The sequence below is a fragment of the Anastrepha ludens genome, chromosome 2 (assembly GCF_028408465.1).
Source record: "Anastrepha ludens isolate Willacy chromosome 2, idAnaLude1.1, whole genome shotgun sequence".
Lineage (NCBI taxonomy): Eukaryota > Metazoa > Arthropoda > Insecta > Diptera > Tephritidae > Anastrepha > Anastrepha ludens.
The window spans coordinates 8,098,549-8,111,311 of record NC_071498.1 but is presented as its reverse complement, the minus strand read 5'-3'; the positions used below and the strand labels follow the sequence as shown (position 1 = coordinate 8,111,311).

The 12,763-nt window shown below is 33.7% G+C and overlaps 1 long non-coding RNA gene across 1 annotated transcript in view; it reads left to right on the top strand.

The window, feature by feature from the left end:
* The window catches only part of LOC128862716 (uncharacterized), a 131,627-nt gene extending 120,436 nt beyond the window's left edge, over positions 1 to 11,191 (top strand). Inside the window, exon 3 of the long non-coding RNA XR_008454534.1 lies at positions 11,048 to 11,191. This is a non-coding gene — a long non-coding RNA (uncharacterized LOC128862716). The remainder of the gene's footprint in view (positions 1 to 11,047) is intronic.
* The last annotated feature ends 1,572 nt before the right edge of the window (positions 11,192 to 12,763 follow it).

The window sequence follows — 12,763 nt, the reverse complement described above, 5'->3', positions numbered from 1 at the left end:
TTTCCTCTAGAATATAGGTTTTAATATCCGAAAAATTAAAAGAATGCGAAGAGGTAGTCTTTCTCAGAGAAGATATAAAGGGGTCTGATGTTAATAGTAAATATGTCATAATATCTTTATTAGTGTTTATTCTAAAATTTTTTCGTGTATGATAAAGACGACTATTTCGTACCTCCTTATGCCTAGCTTCAAGTGCGTCTTCTGCCAGTTGCCCTATTGGTAAATCAAAATGTTTAATGATCTCTTCGCCATGAACTAATAATTTAAGGACACTGGAAGGCATATAAAACCAGTCATATAATTCAATGTAAAGCTCTCTGGTACTATTTAAAAGTTCTCGAAAATTGCCGATGTTAATTTGCTTTCCAAAAGACACAACACGTAATATTTGAGAAAATTTAAAAATCAGATTCTCATCAATGCCCGTTATTTCAGAGCTTATTTTGGGATTTTAAAAAAACCTTCTTGCCGTATTCCCATCATTAGTGGACCCGTAACCTGGCTTAGGTTTATCCACAACTAAGCCTAATTTTCTTTTAAAGTCGTCTTGAATTTTTTTCTTTTGAATATCAAATAACGCTTTTTTTCTGTGCCTTTTACTTGCCAGCTTCTAAAAGGAAGCCTATAAGCAATATGTAATAAACATTCGAAGCTACGGATCCACGAATGAAGAGATAACATCCCAAAACTAAAATTTTCTATTTTAACTGGTTGTTTAAGAACTTCTTTTGTATTCATTTGTTTTGGTGTAGCTCCACAAATGAAGCAAGTTTGAGTAGAATTAGTCTCTGATAAGGAATTAATGCAACTTCCATCAAGTATTGTAAAGTGAAATTTAAAATTTACAGTGTAATTTTTGTTTTGAAAATTTAATTAGTTATAGGTTTTAAATCGTTTATTTCTTGCTGCAGTCTCAAGCTAAATCGGAATTTTCTTTAACAAAAATAAATTTAATTGGTCGACAAAAAAATGTTGACGAAGTTCGAGGATTATTCCAAAAAATATAACCTTTTTCATCTGACAAGGGGTGGCATAGCAACTAAAAATAAATATTCGTCAGTCATTTCTGTGGAGCTAAATACTTGTTTGTAGGTGCTATGCCCAGAGCTTCCATCGAATCCGTATTTACATGTCAGAGTTAAAGTTTCACTTTTTATATATTCTTTGTCTAATATTGATTTTAAAATGCTTTTTAATGTATAATCAAGAAGTTGTTGTAGATTTATTTCAGATCCTTGTTCTGTGGTTATAATATCTTTTGGTAATAAACTGTCTCGAAACTGTCGCAGTTTATAGATGCTAGGTAAAAATTCTGAATGCACACTATTAATCATTGATCTAAGTAAGTTATATTTTCTCTGAGAAAGTTCTAACTGAAGATAAAGCGCTAAAGTTTCCTGTAAAGTCAATGAATGTTTTTTGAAATCCTTAAACTCAATCTGACTATTACTTTTTTTAGATAATTCTTTTACCGCAAAAGAAAGCTCCTCCAAGGTGTATTTTGAGACCAGTTCTTCAATTCGCCTCTTTTTAGTCTTCTCACTTGACTCCCCAAAAGCTACATATGGCCTTCCACGAGAAGTGCTTTGTTCAGCAAAAGTGTGACCTGGAACAGCTGGTTTTCTTAAAATAGCTTTTAGTGATGAGGTCATATATATTTCAGAGTTCAGCCATTTGCTTTCTTTGGCTAAAAACTGTTCTTTTCTGCGAAAATTTTTTTGCCATTTAATATTTATTTTTCCACAAAAAATGCCAACAGATTTTTCAAATTCCCGCTTAGTTGCTTTCGTGACAGTCTGAAGTCTCATTAGGTTTAGAACCTTTTCAACTAACTTATTTTTCCTTTGTTTTTTGGGCAATGAAATCCATGTAACCACCAAATTTTTATTTTTTATATTTGACAAACTACCTAAAAAATAAAAATTCGGAATAAAGTGCAACTTTGCGCAAAAAAAGACCTATACCTTTAAAAACAGAACAGTTTAAAATATCAAATAACAACAAATTTGGAAAGGCACCTTTTGTGACATTTTACCAAAAATAGAGTTTTCTAAAAATAATGACTACTTTACAAAAAAAATTAAGAAAAATGCCAAACATATATTAAAATATTTACATACCTTGCTGAATATTTGCCATAATAAACGAGTCAAACTATAAAATATCGAAACGTTCAGAACGAACTACCATACAATAATAAATGTTGATCAAATCTAAAAGAAACAAAATAGGATTTTATTTAGGTAGACTTTATCATAATTTTACTGATAAGGAAACAAAAAATAAAAATAAACTTAAGGTGATTTTATTTGAGCAATATAATGAAGATTTTATTTCCATTTTAGTTTTTCTAAAATATTGCTTTTAATTTTTTAATTTTTCTCCATTGTTTAAATCACTGTGCGACGGGCCGTCGCTTGAGTGCTCATAGAATCGGGAATAATGCGAATTTCACTTTAATATGCTTAACACATATTCTTGAGTAGTTATACTAATGATTTATACAATAAAAAATCGATTTTTTGATCGATCTAAACCGGTTACCCCCCTTATGAAATATTTTCATCAAAGAATATTTAATCAACAGAATCCGCCGACTCATAAAAGTATTTCAGCATTGACTAAATTGAAGGAATCTGGTTGTTCCCAAACATCAAAAGATTTCTCCACGTGCAGCCGTGTTCATCAAATGAAGAGATGGGTTTAATGAAGGTTGTCTAGAAAGCCGGGCGTATTTTTATTGTTATTATTAGTTGATATCGCACCGGCTTTTAGCGCATAGAGCCGCGGTCGGTGATTATAAAAGTCGCTGGCATGTACATACATATATATAATATTTTTGAATTAAAAAATTATGGTTTCACTACTGACCCAAATCCAGCTTTATTCCATTTCGACTCGCCTTTATTGGGTTTTATGCATACAAAAATCACAAGTTTTCGACTGGAGGGCATTGGGGTCGAGATAGTATTTTAAAAACTCGACTTTACTGCCCGATTTGAGTCATATTAAATATGAGAGATGGGTGCGATTGGAATGGATATATTTCTGAAAACTGTGTTTACCTTAATATTTAGGTATCTTAATGTTCATAGTTACGCAAAAAAGAGATCGGCGTAGATTTCAGAATTTCCTTTTCTTTGCTGGCGATATAACTCGACATTTTTATTTATATTGCAGAAAACACCCAATACATCACACAACACAATTGTCAACGTGATTTCTAAACCACTTGAAACTTGCAATTTATTAAACCAAATTTCAAAGAGCTAAAAAATTGCATAGTCGAAACTTTTCTAAAAACTCTGATCAAAAAGTGAGAAGTTTTGATGAAAATTGGTTGAATGTTTTTAAATTGACCAAAATTTTAAACTTGGGCATATTTGATTTTTTAAAACAGAACAAACACATTTTCATTAAAGAATTATTAACTTCATGCGCTGAAAATTAGTTTCCAAAAGTTAGGGATTGGATAGGTCACACATTGAGAAAACCACCAGATGGCATAACGAGAATGGCACTGGACTGGAACCCGCAAGAGAGCAGAGGTTGCGATCGACCAAAAAACACTTGGAGAAGGTCGCGCGAACTAGCAGATGCCGACATTTCGTGGGACAGTGCAAAAACAACACCACAGAATATAAAAATACGGACGCAATACAGCACTCGCGGTTGCTATTATGAGCGTCGTAACGCGTATATTACACAGACGTACTAACATACATACTTACATTCGTAGGACGCTTGGTCTAAGCAAGTATTAGGAAGTGTAGTATAGGTATACATAATGCCTTCTCGCTCACCGTGGCTCCGTAATACGCAGGTGAGCACACATACGTACTAGCATACATACAAACATACATACGTATGACGCTTGAACTAAACCCAAACCAAGTAATAGGCAGTGTAGTATACATACTACAATACTCTCTATACTAGCGTGGCTCAGCAGTACGCAGCCACACACATATACGTATATCAACATAACGCTTCGTAGTGTCGCTTTTACGTTTCATCGAGTCTCAAATCACTCCCAACGATTCTAAAGAAGTTTTCAATTCAAAACTTTATAAAGAGTTCTCACTTGGAATAATTTCTATTAAACTTTTAGCAGAGTGTGTTTAACAAAGGCATATAGTCACATTTAGATAATAAATACGAAAAAATTTAATAATATTTTAAAGAATTTTATCAACAATTTTGTGCAGGGTGATATATTTCAAAACAATCCGGAATGTGCAGTGCAACAAGATATTTTGTACATTCCCATCATAGTTGAGACGTCCTTGCTGAGGCTTTTATTTATTTTGTGTGCGAAGAATTTTTCTTTGGAAATATCCCCACTGTTTCGCCTTTAAGCGCAATGGCGTGTTACCTAAAGAAGTCTTTCGGTGTGTTGCATATTCAGGATTAATAGCATTTTGTAGAATTTCTTCTGCAACGTTCAGCTGAAATTTTGAAAATGAATATTTCTTAGAATTGTGAATATTTTTTTCTTTTTGCAACAAAAAACATGCGTTTTTTACATTTGATTAAGCAGGCGTGCGTGGCATATCTTTCCAGTGCTAGAGTTTAAAATAAATGAGCAACAAATAAGTGGGGAAGACTTGTCAATAAACTCCTTAGCTATAAATAAAGGGTTTTCAAATAAGAGGTGTTATTTTGATATTCAAAGATTTTTTAATATAAATGATCGGAATAGGAAGATATGCCGTTAATAGTGGAAAATAACAACAGGCAAATTACTACCAGGAGCACGCTTACAGGAAAATATTCTTTTCATGAACTTTTCCATAACCAATTTGCAAAGTGGCTGTCCTATGTCCGCGATAGCCTCACGAATTTCATCTTTGAGGTCTTGAATCGACTCTGGGCGGTTGGAGTAGACCTTCTCTTTCAACAAAGAAAAAAGTCACAAGGTATTAAATCACAAGATCTCGTTGGCCAATTGTGATCACCTCATCGAGAGATAACACGGTCCGGAAACTTTTCCCGCAAAAGATCAATGTTTCCGTTGCTTGTGTGGCACGTAGTGCCGTCTTGTTGAAAATAAGCGTTGTCCAGATCAATACCGTCCAATTCCGGACATTAAAAATCGTTATTCATCTCTCGATAGCGCAATCCATTCATTCATAACACCTGTTATTGGAAAACCCTTTATTTGGGGCAATGCATTGCACATTTATACGTTGTTATTTCCATTAAAATAAATATTTTAGGAAAAACGAGTCCGCTAAACTGTGCCCTTCCAGAAAACTTGTACTTAAACTGCTGCCAAAACTACTTTGATAAAATTTAAGCCCCAAATTGAATCTTCTTATTTCCGTAGAATGGCAACCCTTCGCGGGCAAAGTAATTATAATTATAAATAAAAATTAAAAATGCGGCATCACGCAAACATTTTTAATAAAATATTCCAAAAACAAAATTTCGAAATGTCTGCTTAATTTGTTAGACTGTGTTTCTCCGTATGCGATTCGGCGATGCATACATACATACATATGTATAATGTTACACATACACGTCTAAAATTTCTCCCGAATTCGTTAACCCTTAAACAACATATTTATAGAGCCAGCCGTGTACACCTGTTCAGTTCATAACCCCTTGCCGGAAATTGGACTCACAGGGTGGGTATTAGTATACATAAATACATAAATTTTTAACTGGATGTGCTAGCTGCATACCCATAAATATATTTTATTGCCTTGCAACATTCTTATTATCATACACATACGAGTATGTAGCTGTATGTATGTATGGCTGCACGTGTGTCAATGAAATTCGTACTTCTTCGGCGAAATGCATTTCCAGCCGTTTTTCGGTCTACCATTCAATACGCTTATATGTATGTATGTATGTACAAATTCATATATTATCTGCATTTAGTTGTTGTAAGCGGCACCTGTGCACGCCTGCAAGGACCACACAATCACACGCACACAAAATGCAATTTGTTTGACTGTGTGGGCGCCACAAAATAGGGGTTCACCTCTTGACTTTATGGGTATGCTGCCGTATTTTGTTTGCAATCCCTTCTTTTTGCTAAACACACGGCTTTTGTTTATGTTGTTGCAGCCTTGGTTGTACTTACTTACATACCTGTTCACCTTTAAAAACGCTTCCCTTCTCGTCGTTCTTTTCTTCGTACTTCAATTACAATATATGTACGTTTGTGTGTGTGTGTATGGGTAAGTGTGCGCAATGCCTTTGTTCTCTCAACTGCAGACTCACAATAGCAAAGTCGCGCGCCGCTTCTTGTTTGCCTTTTGCTACTCCTTTCTCTTCTCTCTGCTGTCTTTGTGTCTCTGAAAACACAAACACTTCACTCGCACAATTCTTTGGCTTCGCACTTGCAAAGGCGCATTGTCTTCAACGGAACTCACATGAATTCTTACATGTGCCAGTTGCAAGTGATGCCCCTTTATTGTATTGTTGTGCGATTGCATTCACTTGTCTGGTTGGTGCTTTGTGTTGTTGTTTGCATTTTCGGCTCAATTGCGGTTGTTGCAACGACGCGTTTATTTGTCGCACCGTTGCACCTGCAGGTGGCTGATATCTTGGAATTTACTTTGCCGCATTTGTTTACACTCGTGGAACAGGTGATATTTAGCCGCTTTATCTATGGATAGTTTCTTTGCATTTTTGTTTTTACAGTGGTGCCATAGAAAACAGCTGGTGTGTTGCCACCTGTTAATGTTGTAATTAGAATTATAATTTAAATTTCTACAATGTATTTAGTGTTCAAAAACTATATTACCAATTATTAATTTTATACAACTGTGAAGAGGAACTATTCGAATTTTGTAACAGACTAAATGGAATAAAATAAAATCATATTTCCTTCCTCCTTTTTCGTGGCGGAAATATACTCAGAGGTTTTCCATTGCCAATCGAGGTGGAACCGCTATTAGAAAAAACTTTCTGTTATTTGATGTTTCATGCCCGGGGTTTCGAAGCTGGGCCGAATGGTAGTCAGTTACCGAATGAAATGAGATGAAGCAAAGGGTGAAAACAAAATTAAATAAAAAATAAGTAAAATAAAAGAAAAATAAAAAAATAATAAAATAATGGGTAGGCAAAACTAAAATAAAAAAGAGGTTGTCTGTAAAGTCGGTTTACTGTCGATAGTTTAACGTGACAACGTCATAAGAAAATACTATTGTAATGGTTGCATTTTTCAAAACAAAATTTTAATTTTATTTGTCTGATAGATATTTTGTATGGATATAGAGGAGGAGGTAAATGGAATTGCAATGGAATAGGTCAAGTTACATTTACAAAAACGTGAAAAATTACGAAACATTTAGCAAATTCATGAAAGATATCTTCAATTTCGATTGTGCATCAGACGTTAATAAGTCAACAACACTAAGAGGCACCATCATCGATTTGCCTTTTTCAAGACACATTACACTCGAAACACCCCCTTTCATTTCCTACTTTTTCTATCATCGTCCTATTCTCAACACAGAAATGGTTCATTACCATGCACACAGCAAGAAGGCATATGCAAATACAAGTATGTGAATTTATATACAAATGCGCATATACATACATATATACGCTCACTTAAGTAGGAGAGAGCAAGATGTCGAACGTTGCCGTTCGTTTGCTTTGTTTGCTTTGTCGTTCGTTCCGCGCTTTCGCTTGCAGTTCATTCAATGCAATGAGCAAGGGAACGACAAATGAGCAAGGTAACGGCAATCACCAAGGTAACGACATATGAGCAAGGTAACACTCATGAGCAAGGTAACGACACATTTTTTCGTGCGTGCAGCCTGTTAAATCGAATTATAAGACGTTATCACGTCAAAAAAATTTAAATTGAAATCAAGTAAAATTTAGTAAAATGGAATATGATGAAAAGAATTGAAATAAAAATGAAATAAAAGAGAATAGGATAACTAAGTGAAATAAAATTGAATGAATCGTTAAATAATTTTAAAAATAAGATCAAATGCTATAAGTAAAAAAATATAAATAAAAATTAAATTAAAAATAAATATACGAAAAAATATTTTAAATTAGGTTAAAATAATATAAAACAAAAAGGAAGTTGAAGTTAATAAAACAAAAAGTAAATAAAAAAATCATTTCAAAATTTAGCTTAAGTCCTCAACCATCTGTGCGAACCTTCTGCCTTTTCTGAGACACAGATGGCGCTTCAAGCAATAAGAAGGCGTTGTTCCTAAGCAACGATATGTGGGCATTCCCACTACTTAGGACTGGTAGCGGCAGGTTAATCACCTGCCCTTTCAGAAATCAAATAGATTAACGAAACCAAAGTAAGACTGAGTCTTGTCGAGGCCTTATGCTCCCGACAGCAGTGAACAAGGAAAAAAATTAAATAAAAAATCAAAATAAAATATCAAAATAAAATAAAGTAGGATAAATAAGTAAGATATAACACTAATGAAGTTAAAATAAAATACAATAAAAAAATACATTAAGGTAAAATAAAATAAAATAGGATAACTAAGTAAAATTAAATAGAACGAACCATTGAATAAGCATAAAAATTAAGGTCAAATAATATAAAAAAAAGAAAAAAAAGTTAAGCAAAATAAAAATAAAGAAACATAAATTGAAGTACATTAAAGTAAAGTAAAGTGAAATAAAAATAAAATATATTGAAATGAAAAAACTTAAAATGAAATAGAATAAAATATTGAAGAATAAAACTAAAAAGAAAATAAATAAAAATAAAACCAAAAGTAAAAATTAATTATAAAATGAAAATAAAAAGGGTAATATACATAAAAACTTGCTAAAATGAAACAAATTAATTTAAATTAAAATATAATAAAATTATTAATTAATAAATTGAATTAAATACGGATAATTTCATTTCAAATAACTATTATCTTCATAATAATATTTTCGGAATAAGTGAAATTGAAATAATATAAAAGTCAAAATTAAATAAAGCAAGAAATGAAATAAACTAAAATAAAATTTGGTAAAATAAAATGAAATGAAATAAATTACTAAATTACTAAAATAAAAGAAAGTATTTAAAATTGAATTCTATTAAAATATAATAAATTAAAAAATGAAATAAAATAAAATACATAAAAATAAAATTAAAAACAACATAAAACAAAAGTAAAACCAAAATAAAATGAAATGAAATAAATTACTAAAATAAAAGTGTATTTGAAATTAAATTATATTAAAATATAATAAATTAAAAAATAAGTTAAAATAAATAAAAATAAAATTAAAAATAAAATAAATCAAAAGTAAAATTAAAATAGAAAAGTGAAATATATATAAAAAATTACTAAAATAAACCAAAGTATTTAAAATTAAATTCCATTAAAATAAAATAAATTAAAAAATAAATTAAAATAAATACAAATTGACTAAAATAAAGCAAAGTAAATTAAATTGAAATGTAAAAAATAATAAATTAAAAAATTCAATGAAATAACTGCATTTTTATCTTAAGTAACTATTTTCTGCACAATATTAAATTTTCAGCAGAAATTCCATGCATGAACTCGAAACATTTCTTTTCGAATGGCAGTGTTTGTGTAATGGGTAGTAATTTTCTAACGGCCTTGGTTGTGGATATTTGTGTTGACATTGATATTGATATTAGTATTGGTAATGGCATTAGTATTAGTATTGGTGTTGGTATTTGTTTTGGTGCGAAATAAATATGAAAAAAAAAAAACATATTGAAATTAATCAAAAACCATAGAGTTTAAGTTTGAATGGCTTCTGGAAAATTTTAGTTACCAACTTTCCTTTTAATTAAATTTGTTATTTATTTATTTATTATTATTTTTTTTATCAGGAAATCTCAGCTATAATTCCATCTTTATTTGCACACGCAATTGGTTTTTCATTATAGGTTACTCTCATTTAAGATATCCGCATCGATATGTTTAATATTCAAATATACAAAATTTACACTTCTATAAATCAGAAAAATAACATGGCTGAGATTTATTATATACTACAAAATTTCAACACAAAAATCTTTATTTTGTATACCCACACCCTACTCGAGGTATCCCGCTCGCCCAAGAGCACCACATATTTGCACAACTAACGATTGCCTTCATGAAATCAGCAAAAGTTAAGTGGTCCACCGGTGCACTCCCCTACGCAGTTTCTGCCACAACATACTCCAAGGCACGCATTCGTTTTTCCTTTTTTTCACTTTTCGTCTTTTGCTTTTCGCCCATCCGTACGTTGCCAGCAGAGCGCGCTTGCCTATCCTCCTTACATCTTCATTTATTTCACAATATTTGTTACCACAAAATCTTTACCCGCTCTTCTCCATTCACAGCCGCACATTCGGTTAATCCAGTTTGTCGGTCGGTGGGTCTGTCGGTGGGTCGATTGGTCGGTCGGTCGGCACTTTGCTCGTTCATTCATTCGCTCGTTAGTCCATTGTCTATGCCAGTCACTTTATTGTATATGCATTCGGCTGTGCTCTGCTTCTTGCGTTGAGTTTGGCAAATTCTAAGCCAAGATAATCAACTTTCAAATCTTTCAAGCAAATATGCATACATACATAAATACATATGTAAATGTGCACCATTCCACCATCCCTACCACCCAGCATTCTATCGCCTCAGATATTTGTGTGTTTGGTGGGTGCTACTTTGCCAAAACAACGGTAAAATGTTATTGTTGCTACTTTTCCGATATTGACCGCCAATGCTCTCAGCCTCCGTTGAAGTTGCATGTACTTACTCGTATGTACGTGTGTAGGAAAGTTTTCATGTTTTTTACTTGGCATCGGTCGAGATTTTCGTCATCGGTTTTGCGGCTCTTGCTGGCACAGTCAGCTAAAGAATCTTTGGGGATTGCTTGTAGTAATTGAATTTCTAAGTTGGGCGCAATTGCAAATCGTGTGTTTGTGTGCTTAGTAGTTTGAATAGTTCAGAAATTGGGGTTAAATGGTTTTTGTATTCAATTACACTTCATAATTTTTTTTTTTTAATTTCATTTCTTCATAATTACAAATCAATATCAAATGACTTCTAACGCAAATTTAATAAACCTTTTTTCCTTTCTTTCATTTCAGGTGAGTACTTTTGGATACCGCGGCCAAGATGATCAATTCGCATATTTTTGCAAGAGTAAGTTTTCTTTAAGCTTTTAAATCAGTTGCTCTATGAAACATTCCCCCATTTACGGAAGAAGAGCAACACCGCGAATTCGAAGAGAAGCTGGGAATCAAAAACTTTGCAATATAAATGCGCCAGTCTATTTTTTATTAACATTCGATTGATCGATGATCGTCTTGATGTTATAAGCGAGAAGGTCAAAACAATAAGCAAAAAAGTTATGCAAAAATAAATTTGGATGATTACTTTTAGCCAAGGTAGGTAGTTGGAGATGGAGACGATTGAGGGGATTTAGGTTGGCGCACTGCCACAGACTGTCGAAGAAAGGAGCGCCAAATGACCGTAGTCGTCTAGCTGCCAAACCCAGACATTTGCAGAAAAGGCGCTCAACAGTCTCCTTCTCTGAAAGGTCCCCACAGCTTTTGCAATGGGGGCTAAATGGTAACCCTTTTACCAGTGACCGGTAAACACAGTTACGCGTTTGGAAGTTGAATGGCGAGGAGTCCAAAGAACTTTCAGAGTTCATCATTTTTCGTATTGGGGCCAAAGGGTTTTCGAAATAGCACATGAAGAAATGAAGCTCCATATTTTCTGCGCTTTCCTGAGAAATAATTTGTGCAGTTCCCCTTTAACAACTGTCAGGGGGATGCCTATGACCGGGTAGGAGGTTTCTGCAGCCAATTCAGTCCCCTTGCGCCAAGGAAACATAATATTTTTTTTTGGGTTCGTTATTTTTACTTTCCCTAATTTTTTTTCTGCAATTGGAACTCCAAACATCTTTCAGACTACCTAATTAGTGTAATATTATATATTACAAACTGAAATGTATGCCACAGCAAAAGCAGTTGAATTGGCTCTGGAATTAACTCTTCTTAATGCTCGGACAAACATTTTCATTGATAGCCAAGCAGCTTCTAAAGCAGTTATGGCTCTTTGGACTGATTCGGAATGTCTTCAACAAGACAGTTCCAAAAGTGAGGAGCTCTGCGGAAATGGGCAGGTCACTATTTACTGGATACCAGGACTCAAAGGCATAGAAGGAAATAAGAGAGCCGATGAGCTCGCAGCCGAAATGGGATTAGTCCTGAGCGACGCGTGTGCAACGAAGCGAGTGCTAGGGGTGCTCCTGCTCTTTGTAGGAATCGACAAATGTGCCAAGGATCAACGTATTTTTACTCCTTGCTCTTCATCAGCACTGCTTCACAGCTCTTTATTGAGTTGTTAACAAATTCGGCACAAACTTTCCGAACAGTTTTACAAATGTAAGACTTCGTGTAAAACATGGACTTTTCATTCATCTGAGATTCCAAGGGTTTTAGCAATTCGGAGCTTAGTCAAACTTGGATTTTCACAAACAATGTCATGCATTTGCGCAATGAATTCTGGTGTTGCTGCCTTTTTTTCGGAGCCGCATTAGGTGGTCCTCTCTCGACGAACAAAACTAACACTCTACAAGGCTCTCATCATGCCCGTCCTAACGAATGACGCAGAAGCTTGAACGATGACAACATCCGATGAAGCGACGCTTGGAGTGTTTGAGGGAAAGATTCTGCGTAAGATTTTTGGACCTGTGGCAGCGGCGAATATCGAAGGCGATGGAACGATGAGCTGTATGAGCTTTACGACGATATAGACATAGCGCAGCGAATAAAGATCCAGCGGCTACGTTGACT